This window comes from Tachyglossus aculeatus, chromosome 21 (assembly GCF_015852505.1).
Source record: "Tachyglossus aculeatus isolate mTacAcu1 chromosome 21, mTacAcu1.pri, whole genome shotgun sequence".
NCBI lineage: Eukaryota > Metazoa > Chordata > Mammalia > Monotremata > Tachyglossidae > Tachyglossus > Tachyglossus aculeatus.
This window is the reverse complement of record NC_052086.1, coordinates 72,222,821-72,240,000: the sequence shown is the minus strand read 5'-3', so window position 1 is coordinate 72,240,000 and position 17,180 is coordinate 72,222,821. Positions and strand designations below refer to the sequence as shown.

At 43.5% G+C, this 17,180-nt stretch overlaps 1 protein-coding gene across 1 annotated transcript in view; it reads right to left on the bottom strand.

Moving 5' to 3' along the window:
* SNX29 (sorting nexin 29) overlaps positions 1 to 17,180 on the bottom strand; it is a 557,276-nt gene that overhangs the window by 98,770 nt on the left and 441,326 nt on the right. The gene's annotated exons all lie outside the window — the stretch shown is intronic.

Here is a 17,180-nt window from a genome sequence, read left to right as displayed (position 1 = left end):
TTCTACCCAGTGCTTAGAACAGTGCTTGGCACATAGTAAGCACTTAACAAATACCATCATTATTATTAAGGAATGTGTCTGTTATATTGTTATACTGTATTCTCCCAAGTGCTTAGTACAGTGTTCTGCACATAGTAAGCTCTCAAAAAATATGACTGACTGATCAACTACTCCTGCAGTCCCCCTTCAGCTCAATGATATTTACTAAGTGCCTACTGAGTGCAGAATATTGTTTTAAGCACTTGGGCGAGTACAAACGGTAATGTTGGTAGACCCAATCCCTGCCCATATGGCACTTACAGCCAAGAGGGGTATACAGACATAAACAGAAATTACAGGTAGGGAAATGGTAGAATATAAGGATACGATCAGAAGGGAGTGCTGTGGGTTGAGGATGAGGTGAATAGCAAGTGTTCAGGGGAAATAAGTGCATAGGCGGTGCTGAAGGGAGGGTGAAACGGGGAAATGAGGGAAGTCAGGGAAGGCCTCTTGGAGGAGATGTGATTTTTAGAAGGCCTACAATCACATCTCCTCTGAGATGGATCCATGGGGCTGATCCATCTTACAGGGGGAAACCACTCAGAATATGATCAGGGAGATGTAACCTTTACAGCCTTTGCCAAATCCTGCCAAATCCTACTAATCTGGGTGTCAATGGCATCTTCTACCCCCTGCCAGCTAAGTGTACACTTTCCACCAAAGAAAACAGCCAGTCCTATAGCTTTGAGAATATTGCCAGTTCGGTGGCACATTTCTAGCAAGTCCAGAGTTTCTCCACTGAAGCGTATAGCTAAAGCAGACCTTGTCATTAAACGGACATGGCTGGCTGTGGACAACTGGGCATTGGGGATGCCTGCTAGAAAGAAGAAATTACCATTTCCTGCACATCAGGACAGGGAATCCTGAGCCCTGATGGAGGGGACAGAGACACGGAAGGGTTTAGAGCACCTGAACAAGAGAACTTCAGTGCTGCGGACTGTTCCCGGTTAAGGAAAAAGTTCCCTGGTTGTTTCAGTGATTGGCTTCTCCCCATCTCCTTCCCTCTCACCAGATATTGCCGGGAAGTAGAAAATGAAAGCACCTCTCGAGTTGACAGAAGCAATCCCCCTACACATGCTCTCCAAAAGCACACTGAGACATTTCTGCATAAAGGGTAGGATTATTCTCTTTATGATCATATTCCCCCATTTAGATTATCCTCCATTTAATTTTGATGAAATGACACTGATCTAATGGGAAGAATAGTAAGGAAATCCAGTAATGAGACTCGACCAGATTAATTATCAAAGGGAGATGTATCATGCTGTTTTGCCTAATGGAGAAGGATGAATTTGCCCACCACAATGCATCACTGTCATTTCATCCATAGGAATCTGTTAATGTTTTGAAACATTAGTTTGCTTGATGTGGTATCTCAAGATGGCTTTCTTTCAGGGGGATACAGAATGGATAAGTAGATTAGCATTGAACTATGGGCCCCTGCTCCAGTCAGGCCTTCTGCTTCATCTCTCTCCTTCCCTCACTCCATCTGTTTTGCCTCCTCTCTTCTTGCCATGGGGCCAATTCTTTTCTGGCCTACATAAACCCCTGGCCAATCAATCAATGGATGTTACCGATTGAGCGCTGTGTGCAGAGCACTGCACTAAGGGCTTGGGAAACTCAGTTTACAGGGTTATGGGCATCAAGCACAGTTTGGGAGTGGCTAGGTTTAGCTGCATTTTTAAGAGGCCCTATAGAACAGAACAACGGTCACAGAAAGGCACTCAGAATTTATGTATATTTATACATAGACTCAACTATACATCCAAGTGCTGGGGTACATACAAGATAATTAGGTCCCTCATGGGGACGGAAAACAGGTCCTGAATTCCCATTTTGCAGATCAGGGTACTGAGGCACAGAGAAGTTAAGTGACTTGCCCAAGGTCATACTGCAGGTGAGTGGCAGAATTGGGATCAGGACCCAGGTCCTCAGATTCCCAGGCCCATGTTTTTTTCTGCTACACCATGCTGCTTCCTACAGCTCCCTCTAATTGTACATACTTTGAATATTGGTCTTCCCCAACTAGACTGAAAGATCCTTATGGGCCGGAAACATGGCTTTTGCGTGTTATAGTCTTCCAGTGCTTAGTTCAGTGTGCTGCACTCAGTTGATACTCGAAAAAATGTCTTTACTTCTATGATAGGCCTTGGCAGTCATCTTGCTTGATGAATTGCTGGCCACAAAGACATGCGTGAGACGGTCCTACCTACAAAATGTCTCTTTTGCAATAGTTAATAATAATGATGGCATTTGTTCATTCATTCATTCATTCGTATTTATTGAGCACTTACTGTGTGCAGAGCACTGTACTAAGTGCTTGGGAAGTACAAGCTGGTAACATATAGAGACAGTCCCTACCCAACAATGGGCTCACAGTCTAGCTCTTACTATGTGCCAAGCACTGTTCTAAGTGGTGGGGAGGATACAAGGTGATCAGACTGTCCCACGTGGGGCTCACAGTCTTAATCCCCATTTTACAGATGAGGCAACTGAGGCACGGAGAAGTTAAGTGTCTTGCCCAAAGTCACACAGCTGACAAGTGGCAGAGCCAGGATTTGAGCCCATGACCTCTGACTCCCAAGCCCGGGTTCTTTCCACTGAGCCACGTTGCTTTTCCCCAAGTGAAGCTCCTTGGGGGCAGGGGATGTGGTGATTAGTATAGTGCACTGAGTCCAGTGGGTACTCAGCAAGAGCTATACAAGCGTAAGGCTTGATGGCAGTGAAAGTTCACTCCAGTAAACAGCACTGGTTTTGTAGAGGGTGGAATATCAAGAGAGTTAAGAAATAGCAGCTGCACCGCAGGATCTTGAATATTTTCAAAAAAGCAGCTTCAAAATGAAGTTTGAGCGAATCACCTGAGAGATATTTGGGCGGTGGGTCATAGCGGGACTGCATGGACTGGTGGATGGAAAAGTTTCAGATTTAGAGAAACCTGCTGAAGAGTTTCAGTGTACATTTTGACAGTTCCAAGCTGCATTGATTCTCAAGATTCCCTCCAAAATGCTGGCAAAGCATTGTTCTTTCCCTCGGTGGGATTATACACCAAGAATAGTATTACCACCACCAGGGCCAGGAGACATAGATTCCCTAGAGAGCAAAAAAGTGTGGCCTAGTGGATACAGCCCACTCTTTTAGACTGTGAGTCCACTCTTTTAGACTGCGAGCCCACTCTTTTAGACTGTGAGCCCACTGTTGGGTAGGGACTGTCTCTATATGTTGGCAATTTGTACTTCCCAAGCGCTTAGTACAGTGCTCTGCACATAGTAAGTGCTCAATAAATACGATTGATGATGATGATGATGATGATAGAGCAGAGGCCGGGGTGTCAGAAGGGACTGCGTTCTAATTCCAGTTCCACTGCTTTTCTGCTGTGAGACCTTGGACAAGTCATTTAACTTCTCTGGGCCTCAGTTACCACATCTATAAAATGGGGATTAAGACTGTGACTATGGCAGTAAGACATGAACTATGTCCAACCTGATTAGTTTGTATTTCTCCCAGTGCTTACTACAATTCCTGGTATACAGTAAGCGCTTAACAAATACCATGGAAAATAAATAAATAAATAAATAAAGACAAGGTGGCAATAAGGCCCTTTAAAACCAGGTCTCACCTGTGTGAGAAATCATTAAGAATTTCCTTCAAATTCATAAAACAAACTCTGGAAAAGGCACCCTGCATGGGAAGAACAGATGAGTCACAACAGAGATGTAAGAAGGGCTGTAATCTGAAAAGAATGACAACCTCAGGCAGCAAGCAGGATGGGTTGTAACTTTTCCATCTGGGAGCTGTGCTCACAAAGGAAAACTCCCATTGGTGCAATGACACCTGAAATCAGCAGTCTACCCACCAAAACTCCAAATGAGAAAGCACAAAATGTCTCCAGATGACCAAGCCATGTGCATTTATGGTGAAGACAGCTATTCGGAAACACGGTCTTTGAAAATCCCTAGCATTTAATCGCAAAAAAACTTAGCTCTCCACAGAGAAACACTAGTTTACCACTCCCCCTTGGATTGAATAAACCAGACATATAAATTAGCTCGGGGATGTGGGCCCAGAGCTTGAGATAAGGCAAGCTGAGTCTAATTAAAATCAGGCCAGATGCCAAGAAAAATTCTAACCGTGGCAAAATCGCCCATCAAGAACGACGCATGAGCCTCAGTCCTGAGACTTCACGTCTGGGAATGAAAGCAGAGGAATCCATTGTCCTGTTGTGCCCACTCACACACTCTCATCCCGGCCGGTCGGATTCCTGTTGGAGGAGGGCTGTGGCACCTTGCAAAGGGCATATTCATTCATTCAATCACATTTATTGAGCGCTTACTATGTGCAGAGCAATGTACTAAGCACGTGGGAAGTACAAATCGGCAACATATAGAGACAGTCCCTACCCAACAACAGGCTCACAGTCTAGAAGGGGGAGACAGACAACAAAACAAGTAGACAGGTGTCAATACCATCAGAATAAATAGAATTATAGCTATATACACATCATTAATAAAATAAATGGAATAATAAATATGTACAAATATACACAAGTGCTGTGGGAAGGGGAAGGGGGTAGGGCAGAAGAAGGGAGTGGCGGGGATGGGGAGGAGGAGCAGAGGAAAAGGCAGGGCTCAGTCTGCTCAGGTGTTCCAAATGCACACGGGAATTTTAAAAAACCAGTCAGTCGATTGTAGTTTTTGAGTGCTTACTGCGTGTAGAGCTCTGTACCAAGCACTTGGGGGAATATGATATAACAATATAACAGACACATTCACCTCTAGACTGCAAGCTCATTGTGGGCTAGGGACATGTCTACCAATGCTGTCATACTGTACTCTCCCAAGCGCTTAATACAGTGCTCTGCCCCCACTAAATATGAATGATTCCTGTGCAAAATCCATTTATGCCGAATATGATGACAGCATAGCGCCGAGGACAGCCCCATGAATTGGCAGGCTTCACCCACGTTAGCCAGCTGTTTTTTTCTGTTTCCTGCTCAGTCTGCCCATTCCACCAAGCACCCTAGATGGTGTGTAGGGATCAATCAATCAATCGTATTTATTGAGCACTTACTGTGTGCACAGCACTGTACTAAGCACTTGGGAAGTACAAGTTGGCAACATATAGAGACAGTCCCTACCCAACAGTGGGCTCACAGTCTAAAAAGGGGGAGACAGAGAACAAAACCAAACATACTGGAAGAGCTCAGAACTAGAGCCAGCTCTCTTGATTCCCAGGGCAGTCTCCTTCCCCTTGGACCCATGCATGGCTCTAGACTTTAGAGAGGGTACTGATTGATTGATTGAAAGTGATAATTCTACTCAGAACAATGACAGTGAGCTTTGGTTTCCAGTGAATGCCATCAGCAGCAGCGGCAGTGCCTCCTTTCCTCTTCTCCCACTCCCTGCTGCGCCGCTCTGACTTGCTCCCTTTATTCATCCCAAATCCCAGCCCCACAGCACTTATGTCCCTATCTGTAATTTACTTATATTCATATCTGTCTCCCCCTCTAGACTGTATGCTTGTTGTGGGCCAGGAATATGTCTGTTAATAATAATACTACTACTCTTGGCATTAATTAAGCGCTTACTATGTGCAAAGCATTCATTCAGTCATTCAATTGTATTTATTGAGCGCTTACTGTGTGCAGAGCACTGTATTAAGCGCTTGGGAAGTACAAGTTGGCAACATATAGAGGCGGTGCCTACCCAACAGCGGGCTCACAGTCTAGAAGGGGGAGACTGTTCTAAGCGCTGGGGAGGTTACAAGGTAATCAGGCTGTCCCACAGGGGGGCTCACAGTCTTAATCCCCATTTTACAGATGAGGTAACTGAGGCTCAGAGAAGTGAAGCGACTTGCCCCAAGTCACACAGCTGACAATTGGCAGAGACGGGATTTGAACCCATGACCTCTGACTCCAAGGCCCCTGCTCTTTCCACTGAGCCAAGCTGTTTATTTTTGTACTGTAATCAATCAATCGTATTTATTGAGCACTTACTGGTGCAGAGCACTGTATTAAGCGCTTGGGAAGTACAAGTTGGCAACTCTCCCAAGCACTTAGTACAGTGCTCCACATGCAGTAAGTGCTCAATAAGACTATGACACTGACAGGTAGGGAGGACTATTTGACCATCAGGCATCAACTACTACTGGAATCTGGGGCTAATACTAGTAAATGACTTGGTAAGGGTTAATATATCAGTTAGATGGATTGATTCTCAAATGGAGGTTAAAAAGAATAATCTGACAAAAGCAGCTTTATTTTTATACCCATCAATACGACCACTTGCCTGCTGTGTGATCTTGGGCAAGTCACTTAACTTCTCTGTGCCTCAGTTATCTCATCTATAAAATTGGGATTGATAATAATAACAATAATGGTGGTATTTGTTAAGTGCTTACTATGTGCGAAGCACTGTTCTAAGCGCTGGGGGGACACAAGGTGATCAGACTGTCCCACGTGGGGCTCACAATCTTCATCCCCATTTTACAGATGAGGTAACTGAAGCCCAGAGAATTTAAGTGACTTGCCCAAGGTCACACAGCGGACAAGACTGCGAGTCCCATGTGGGACATGGGTGGTGTCCAACCTGATTAGCCTGTACCTATCCCAGCGCTTAGAACAGTGCCTGGCACATAGTGTTTAACAAATAACATAAAAGCAAAAACAAACTAAAAAAAAAATCACGTATTTGGAAAATTTACAATCTGTAAGCTTTCATGATTTCAAGGACAAATTGTACTATATTTTATATCTGCTATATTTAAATAACCTGCATTTAAATAATGATTCAAAACACTTTCAGTCTTTGGATACAACATTCGAACTACCAATTGATTATTGTCCCTTCCTATAACAACCTTACCATCAAATGGAGGAGGGGATGAATAGAAAAAAAACAAGGATAAATGTTCTTAGAACTAAGTGTCCAAAAATCAAATACCACTGTTTCAGCAATAATGATGAAATATCAGTAACCTTGCCCAACCAATTGAAATTTCTACCAGTAGAAAGAGTCTCACTGAAAATACCACACTCTCTGGTATGAAAATCAAGAAAGCATCCAATTCTTTTGTGTTATTTCCTCTTTTTATGATATTTGTTAAGTGTTTACTACATGTCATGCACTGTATTGGGCACTGGGGTAGATACAAGCTTATTAGGTTGGTTACAGTTCATGTTCGACATGGGGCTCACAGCCTTAATCCCCATTTTACTGATGAGGTACCTGAGGCACAGAGAAGTTAAGTGGCTTGCCCAAGGTCACACAGCAGACAGTACTTTGTTTCATCCTCCCCATCCTTCATACTAGAGTTTGAAGATATTTAACATCCGATTTCAGTAACCCAATCCAAGACCTGATAGTATGTGGTGGTAAACTTTTTCCTGGGCAAATCTAAGTCTCCCTTTGCCATCTGCCGCATTTTCATCACAATTCCTCATCACACAAAAAGGAAAGGTCTTTTCCTCCAAATTGCCTTTGAGAAATGTCCTGCCCTGATTTCAATTTCAAGCTCCCTCTTATTGTATGCTATTTATCCCCAAACTGCCTTCCAGTATTGTCCTCCGCCTAACTAAAAGGACCATATTTTAGTGTCGCTTTTAAAATCTCTTTTTCAAGGAACTCAGATCAACAACAGTTTTGATCCCTTTTAAATAACAATAATAATAATAATAAATGTGGTATTTGTTAAGCGCTTAATATGTGCCAGGCACTATACTGGGGTAAATACCAGCAAATTGGGTTGGACACAGACCCTGTCCCACATGGGGCTCACAGTCTCAATCCCCATTTTACAGATGAGGTAACTGAGGCACAGAGAAGTGAAGTGACTTGCCCAAGGTCACACAGCAGACAGCTGGGGGAGCCGGGATTAAAACCTTCTAACTCCCAGGACCATCCACTGTGTCATGGTGATTCAATACCCTCAATGCCATGATTCCTCCTATCACTTCAGTAGTCCTTAGACACACTTTGACTCATTTTAGGCATAAAAAATGCACAGTAACTATAGTATGATATAACTCGTTCCTTTCCACAACCTGGAAATAATTTCATTGCTACAAATTCCCAAGCCGATTTGGTTTGTTAGTTGGTTTTCCCAGCCCTGAGCTAAAAGTGGATTCTTCATGACCTCTATATCCTTTCACTCCTTAGATATTCATAAGCGCCTGGTTCAGGCAACAGCTCACGCTCCTTGCATTTCATTATCAAACCTTAAATGGAAATCATCCAATGCACATACTAATCCAAATGTAGATTGCTCTGAGCAGTATTATCTGAAGTATAGCACAGCATTTTAGCCAAAGCAATGTCTTTCACCCCCGTATTGCACCCGAAATGTAACTCTGCTGCCTAAAAATAAAGGGCAAGGATCATTTTTAGCTCATTCTCCCATTGATTAATTATTGACCTAAGGATTGGATGCCTTATAGAATAGCAAACTTCAGGAAGGAGAGGGTGGCTGCCTATAGGCAAGGTGAGAAGCAGCATGGCCTAGGTGATAGAGCATGGGCCTAGGAGCCAGAAGGACCTGAGTTCTAATCCTAGCTCTGCCACTAGACTGCTGTGTGACCTTGGACAAGTCACTTAACTTCTCTGTGCCTCAGTTCCCTCATCGGTAAAATTGGGGATTGAAACTGTGAGCCCAAAGTGGGACATGAACTGAGTCCAATCTGATTAGCTTGTATTCCTCTAGCATTCAATACAGTACCTGCCACATAGTACGTACTTAATACCATTTTTTTTATTTAAATTGGTGGCTTCAGGAAATACCTCGCTTCCAGAATGCCAGAGGCCAGGAGACCTGACCCTTTGGACAGAAAGTGAGAAATGATGTTCAACGCTAAGGAGGTACATTATTGACTTGGGGTGTTTTGTTTTGTGTTTGTTTTTTTTGCCATGACATTCTTCACCTCTCATTTAACAGCCTTGAATTGGACCAGTTCAAAATGCATTAAGCGCTAACCGGTCAGAAAATTTTATACACATTTTTATCACTTATTTCAGCTATTGCTCTTCCTAACAGGGAAATGAATTAGTTCAGCAGAGCATAAAGGGCTCAGATTAGATTATCTCATTTCAGAAGGAGGAAATTCCAAAGGGCTTTGATTCTGAAACGTTAGGAAGGTGACAAAAGATGCAAGTCAAATCAGTGGCCAATTTTTCATCCTAATGTTACCGATGCATCCTTCTACTGTCTTCAGCCCCTTGGAGAAGACCACTAGGAAGGGAAAGCATTTGATTCATGTATTAAATCAATGCTTTTGAATCATACACAGATACGCCTGGAGCAATAAAGAAAGCATGATTTACAACACTTGAGATATGTTGAGACACAAATGGTATTTCTGAGGGAAATGCCCATGAAACAAAACATTTTTTATTTGCTGCATTCCATTTTCAGCTTGAAAAATGCCCCAAATTGTTCTCATTTGTGTTTTCTTTTGGGATTTCCTATTCCGAGAGAACGAAAAACTGAAACAGCACAAGGAGAAGATAAACAGGAGAAATGAGGATTAAGCACAAGGCCAGTTTTGTTTGGCTGGCTCATCTTTTATTGCTCCCATTCAAAAACAAACTTGGTATCTATTTCACATCTTACAATCAGTCTAAGGGAGGCCAAAAGGTCACGCCAAGATGATCTCAGGACTCCTCTCTTAAAAAACGGTGGCATCGGCACATTTCCAGTATCACCTTCCAAAACACTATGGGCAACCTAACTTGTGTCCACCACAGTGGGTAAAACCCTGACCCCAAAAAACAAACCCAGATTTTTCAATTGCAAGTTACCAGCTCCTGTTATTCTGGAGACCGAAACGTCAGAGGGTCAGTTCCATAGAAGTATTTCACCTGGGGGTGACTTGGAGTGGGTGGGAAGACAGGGTAACTAGTAGAGGTCTTTTCTAAAACCTCACCTAGCCCACAGAGAATTGTTCCGGTTCCTGGCCTGATAACCAATTTCCTCACTGTATGGCCCCTCCGGGTCCTTATCTTAACCCAACTTCCAGAAAGCCGGGGAAATGTGTAGGTCTTTGGACTCAATGCTGCAAAATTGCCACAGCCCTCATATATAGCAACCCATCTGGTGGGTGGCTACTGCTAGACATTTTAGTCTCCTCACTCAGCACACTCCAAGGCATTTGTAGGACCACATGAGAGCATGGTCAAATTTACAAGCCACAGCCAAAAAACAGCATGGTCAAATTTAAAGCCACAGCCCAAAAAGGCCTAACTCCAGAGGGATATAAGTTTTCTTGGTTTTTTAAAAATATTTATAATTCAGGTCTTTGTAAAGCTCTTACAATGTACCAGTCACTGTACTAAGCACTGGGGTAGATAAAAGCTAATCGGGTTGGACGAAGTCCATGTGCCACATGAGGCTCACAGTCTTAATCCCCATTTTACAGATGAGGTAACTGAGGCACAGAGATGTCAAGTGACTAGCCCAAGGTCACCCAGGGGGCAAGTGGTGGGATTAGAACCCAAGCCTTTCTATCAGGCCAACGCTCTATCCACTAGACCATGCTGCTTCTCAGTTGCCTGTGCCAACTTCAGATGGTGAAGCGGGCTACTGTAACCCCCAAATTGTCACTATGAGGGGACAAGGCTCTTTGAGAAAGGTGGGCAAGCAGAGGAAGCCTGCAATACCCTTTGGAGCTAGATGGCGGTTGGCAGAAATCAATCAATCATATTTATTGAGCGCTTACTGGGTGCACTGTACTACGCACTTGGGATAATACAACATAAAAGAGTTAATAGACACATTCCCTGACTACAGTGAGATTACAGTCTGGAACTTACAGCCAAGATGGCAGTTCCACTTCTTTAGCTTCCTCCCATCTTGAAGTCACAGTTTAAACCAGCTATTGGAGGTGGATCCACGTTTTGTGGAAAAAAGTGGTATCATTCTACAACCAAAGTCCCTCCTCCACTCCTACTAGCTTCCCCCCTCCCCTATTTTCCATCACTCTGATCTTCTTGGCTGATTTTCTAAACAGAGGGTTTCCTGTTTGATGTCAAAGGAGCAGCAGGGGTGAGAGTATGACGAGCTGATTGGACATCCCAGCCCCTGTTTGGCACAATCATTTTGCCTTTCAGTCTCTCCACTCTCCCTGTGCCTGTAGCTTCTCCTGAACGATGGCAAGTTCAGGAGCAGGACCTAGGAGCTGTAGCATGACACAAGGGATAGAGCCTGAGACTGGGAGTCAGAGGACCTGGCTTCTAATCCTAGCTCTGCCAACTTGCCTGCTGCTGTGTGACCTTGGGCAAGTCGCTTCACTTCTCTGGGCCTCAGTTATCTCAACTGTAAAATGGGGATTAAGACTGTGAGACCCACATGGGATTTGGACTATGTCCAACTTGTTTAGCTTGTATGCCAGTGCTTAGTTCAGTGCTCGGCCCTTAGCAAGGGCTTAACAAATATCATTAAAAATGCAGTTTTAAGCAACTGGCAAATTTAGAGCTGGATCTGGGTCATGTTTCGTGTGGATTTTCCTCAGAATGACCATTCCATGGGAAAGAATTCCAGAGAAGTAATTTTAAGTTTCAAAACCACCTTGTAAGCTAACTTCCTCCCTCCTTTAGGCATCTCTCCTTTCTCTACCTCCCCCAAATCCCACCCCTCAAGTCCCTGGTTCACTGACCCTCAGAAATGACTGTATCTGGATGATAATTTCAGGAATCCTGATCTACCATACAGTGGCATGACTTTTGCCAAACCCTCCTTCTTTCATCTGCATTTTACAAATCCCCAAACTGCCCAGGATATAGTTCGAAGCTGCTGTGAGGGTTGGTGACTTGTGACTCTTCCAAATGAATAAGTGGAAAAGGGACTAAATGCTGAATGAAACAGTTGCTGCCAGAGTGTCCAGTGAATGGTGTCATCTCAGAGATGTTCAGGGCGTTACTGAGTAGGACAGTGCCACATGATACAGCAGTGAAATCACATGAATCAAACTTCCCCTAAATGCTCCATGCTGGGCAGCTTTCTGCTCATTTTACAGATAGGTTGCTCAGCACCTCCCAAAATACACCAAGTCATGCACCCAAAACTGCAGTGTAACTCAAGTCATTCGTGGAACCCAAATCTCAACCCTTAGACTTCATTCTTTCCAACTTAAAGTCAATGTGATAATGGAAACAATACTACTACAATTATTTCTAACACTACTCTACTAGTAATTTAGAACAGTGCTTTGCACACAGTAAGTGCTTAATAAATGCCATCATTATCATTATTATTAATAATAATAATTTTGGTATGCTTTAAGTACTTACTATATGTCAAGCACTGTTCTAAATGCTGGGTTAGATACAATATAGGCAGATCAGGCACAGTCCCCGTCCCAGACAGGGATCACAGACTGGGTATGGTACGCCCAGCCCATTTTACAGATGAGGAAACAGGCACAGAGAAGTTAAGTGGCTTGCCCAAGATCACAGAGCAGACAATGAGATGAAAACACAGGATTTCAGACTTCTAGATCCCTGCTCTTTCCACTAGGCCAGGGTGCTTCCCCATGAACACAGGGCACAATTCTGGATCAGAGATTAATGAGGGTCTAGAACATTTTTCCTCAAGCTGCTAGGCTCTCCACTACCTAGGAACCATCTCTCACTCAGGGGTTGTAGTTTGTTCCTGGTTCAAAAGTCTCTTTTGTAACACAGATTGGAAAAATTTCATTTCACTGAGTTTCTACGGAGGGCTTAACACTGTCCCCTAGCCCTAACAGGTTCCTGGAAAGCAACACAAATAACCAAGGTTGTCTGAGTGAAGTGATGGTCACGAAATTAGTCCAAAACGTTTCTGAAAATGTCAGACTGCGACTTCCAATTTCCCAAGTACTCAGCTTTGTCAGTCTGGAGGAGCGAAGTGGATTTGGCTTGGACCATTTCTGCTATGGATTTCTAAAATCCTGGGGGTCGTTATCCAATGTCAGTCAGTCAGTCTTATTTATTGAACACTTACTGTGGACAGAACACCATACTAAGCGCTTGGGAGAGTACAATATAACAATGAACAGACTCATTCCCTGCCCACAACAAGCTTACAATCCAGAGATGAGCTTCCTTACTACACCCCACTCCAACTATTCCACTTCATATGATTTGTTCCCAGCTTTAACTTTTTTGTTACTTGATATGTCACTGACCAGAGAGAGGGCAGAGACAGTGAGAGGAGGAACCTTCCAGACCAGGCAATACTCTGTTCTCTCTCACCTTTACACTAAGAACCATAGGTGGGATAGAAACCGAGTCCAACCTGCTTTATATTGTATCAACCCCAGTGCTTAACACAGTGTTTGGAACATAGTAAGTGCATAATAATAATGACAATAATAACAAGAACAAATAATAACAATTAGTATTTCTTGTTAATATTATTGTTATTACTGGAGGGGGTTGGAACTAACAGTCAACATTAAGTTTATGAATTATCTGGGAACTTCAAGTGCCCATGTTGGATTCCAGTTTCCATGAACAGGGAACTTATGAGTTGTAAATGAAGACACCTTTTTTCAGTAAGCGTTTCTTGGAAAATGAGTTTGATTGTGCTGGAGGGAACATGAGCATTTACCCAGGGCCTGGAGGTTAAATTGCACTTTTCCAGTTTAGTGGAAGGGTTTGAGGAGGAGCAGAGCAGATTCATTCATTGTCTCCGCCTTCTAGACTGTGAGCCCACTGTTGGGAAGGCACCATCTCTATGTGTTGCAAACTTGTACTTCCTAAGCGCTTAGTACAGTGCTCTGCACACGGTAAGTGCTCAATAAATACGATTGAATGAATAAATGAATGAAAAGTAGAGGGAAGTCCAGATTATTACCATCTATTTATCTGGCGCTCTGTGCTTGTTTGGGTTACTCTCTCATATCCAACTATGTCCTCAAATCAAGGCCTCACCTGGTTCTACTACTGGAAATAACTCAGTTAAGACAAATAAACAAACAAAAAAGATCAGGAGAGATAACAGAATGGCAAATAAATAGGGAAAGGGAATAAAAAGGTCCCAAGGTTGATCAGTGGAATGATTTCCAAGGCCAAGGAGGCAAGAGAGACACACCCAGGTGTTGGATTTTAGGTCAGTCATCTTAAATCCACTTAGTTTCTGGACAAATGGCAATAATAATAATAATTGTGGTATTTGCTAAGTGCTTTCTATGTGCTAGGCACTGTTCTAAGCACTGGGGAGGATACGAGCAGATTGGGTTGAACACAGTCCCTGTCCACAGAGAGACTCACAGTCTTAATCCCCATTTTACAGATGAGGTAACTGAGTCCCAGAGATGTGAAGTGACTGGCTCAAGGTCGCACAGCAGACAAGTGGTGGATCCAGGACTAGAACCCAGGACCTTCTGACACCTAGGCCTGTGCTCTACCCACTAAGCCACGCTGCTTCTTGTGAAGTCACAACAGTGAAATGAACTGTTTCCCTCCATTTTCTGACCCTCCAAACTGATCCAGAGTATTTATTGAGTGCCTACAGTCGGCAGAGTATTTTACTATGTGTTTAGGAGAGTGAAGGGGAATTACTAGACATGATTCCTGTCCTCAAGGACTGCACTTAGAGGAAGGGACAGACACTAAGCTATGAAACAAACAGGAAGAAGTGAGTACAAAATATATGTATATAGCGCTATGGGGCATTCTGAGGACCTAAGTGCTTAGGACATGTGGGAGTCGGGGGTTATCAGGTGAGGAGACCAGAAATTAATCAGAGAAGGCCTTCTGGAGTTGCTATTTCAGAAGGACTTTGAAACTGGGGAGAGCAGTGGTCTAACACATGAACAGGGAGAGAATTCAGAAAGGGGAGAGGGGCTGAGCAAGAGGTCAGGGAAGGAGTGACAAGAACGAGGCATAGAGTAGGTTAGCAGAAAGTCAGTGAGTCAATCATATTTATAAGCGCTCACTGTGTGCAGAGCACTGTACTAACTGTGAATTGTACACAATTACACAATTATTACACATTGTGTACTAATTGCACCAATTGTCAGCTGTGTGACTTTGGGCAGGTCACTTAACTTCTCTGTGGCTCAGTTACCTCATCTGTAAAATGGGGATTAAGACTGTGAGCCCCCCAAGGGACAACCTGATCACCTTGTAACTTACCCAGTACTTAGAACAGCTTTGCACATAGTAAGCGCTTAATAAATGCCATCATCATCATTATTATTGCTAGCACTTGGAAGAGAACAATACAATAATAAACAGGCAGCTTCCCTGCCCATAATGAATTTACAATCTAGAGGAGACGACAGAGAGGAACGGAGAATATGGGGGGTGAAATGAGAGAAAAGTGCGGCTTAGTAGAAAGGAGGGAACTGATTGAGTGCATTAAAACCAACTTGGAGGAGTTCTTGCTTGATGCAGAGAGGAATGGACAACCATTGGAGGTGTCTGAGGAATGTGCAGATTGTCGCTTTAGAAAAATAATAATAATAATAGTGGCATTTGTTAAGCGCTTACTATGTGCCAAGTACTGTTCTAAGCCCTGGGGTAGATGCAAGGTAATCAAGTTGTCCCACTTGGGGCTCACAGTCTTAATCCCTGTTTTACAGATGAGGTAACTGAGGCTCAGAGAAGTTAAGTGACTTGCCCAAGGTCACACAGCAGACAAGCGGTGGAGTCAGGATTAGAACCCACGTCCTCTGACTCCCAAGCCCTTGATCTTTCCACTAAGCCATGCTGCTTCTCGGATCCAGGCAGCTGAATGAATTACAAACTGGAGGTGGAGACTTGAAACAGGGAGAACATTGAGGGGGCTGAAGCAGTAGTTAAGCCAGGATTTGGCAAGAGACAGGAATAGAGTAGTGGCTGTTTGGATGGAGACGAAGGGGCAGATTCTGGAAATATTTTGGATGTTTGAAGCTTGCAGTGTTGGTGGGTCATGCATGTAGAGATGTCCTGGAGTCTGGAGGAAATGGGAAGTTGTGCAGAAGAGAGTTCAGGGCTAGCAAGAGAGATTTGGGAATCATATGCATAAAGATGGCAGTGAAGCTATGGAGTGGATGAGCTCCCCAAGGGAATGAGTATAAATTGGGAAGAGAAAGGGGACCCAAAATAAGACCTTGAGATGCATCCAGAGTTATGGGGTGGGAGAAAGAGGATGAGGTCAAAAAAGCCACTGAGAAGGACTGGCCAGAGTGTTAAGGGGACGTTCAGGAAGGAACAATGTCAGAAAAACCAAGATTTGATAGTGCTTCCAGTAGGAGGGAATAGTTCATGAGGTCAGAGGCAAATGAGAGGTAGAGAGGAGGAAGAGGATGGAGTAGAGTCCATTTGATGTGGCAAGAAGAAAGTCCTGGGTATCCTTGGAGTTGGGGGTCTTGGTGGTGTCAAAGTGGAAAAAACTGGAATTTAGAGTGTCAAGACCTTTGGACATTTGACAGGCGTTCCTATCCCCAACTTTACAGCACTTATGTATAGATCTTTCAGTTAGTTATCATAAACTATTTATTTATAAATATTAATGTCTGTCTCCCCTCTGGACTATAAATTCACTATGGGCAGGGAACGTGTCTGTTCCGTTGTATTCTCCCAAGCACTTAGTTCATTGTGGGCAGGGAATGTTTCTGTTTATTGTCGTATTGCACTCTTCCAAGCACTCAGTGCAGTGCTCTGCACACAGTAAGCGCTCAATAAATACAACTGAATGAATGAACAGCATTTTGCACATTAGTACTTAATAAATACCATTGATTGACTGATCAAGAAGGGAATTGGTGGAGAGGAAATGAGGGCAAAGGGTGTGCATAACATATTGGAGTAGTTTGGGCGGGAATGGTGGGGACGTAGGAATGAATAACTGGATTGTGCAGGGGGTTCCAGAGGATGGGGGAGAGGGAAAGGAAGCATCAGGAGAGTGAGTGAGAGAACCAGCAGTGATATCAGATATGGAATTGGCCTATTTAAGATACCTCAGTCCATCACTTCACCAAAGCAGAAGAAATAATTGAACGGAAATGAAACCTTTTAACCATGACTTGAATTTTTTCTTACGTCTTTGGAGATAAAATTCTTTTATTTCCAGTCAACTCAATATGGAGCTGAACTGCAACTTTCATATAGCGACCCACTCTTGCAAATAGAAACAATTTCAACCCTGCACTTGAAGCCTAGCAGACACAGGTAAAAAACACTAAGATC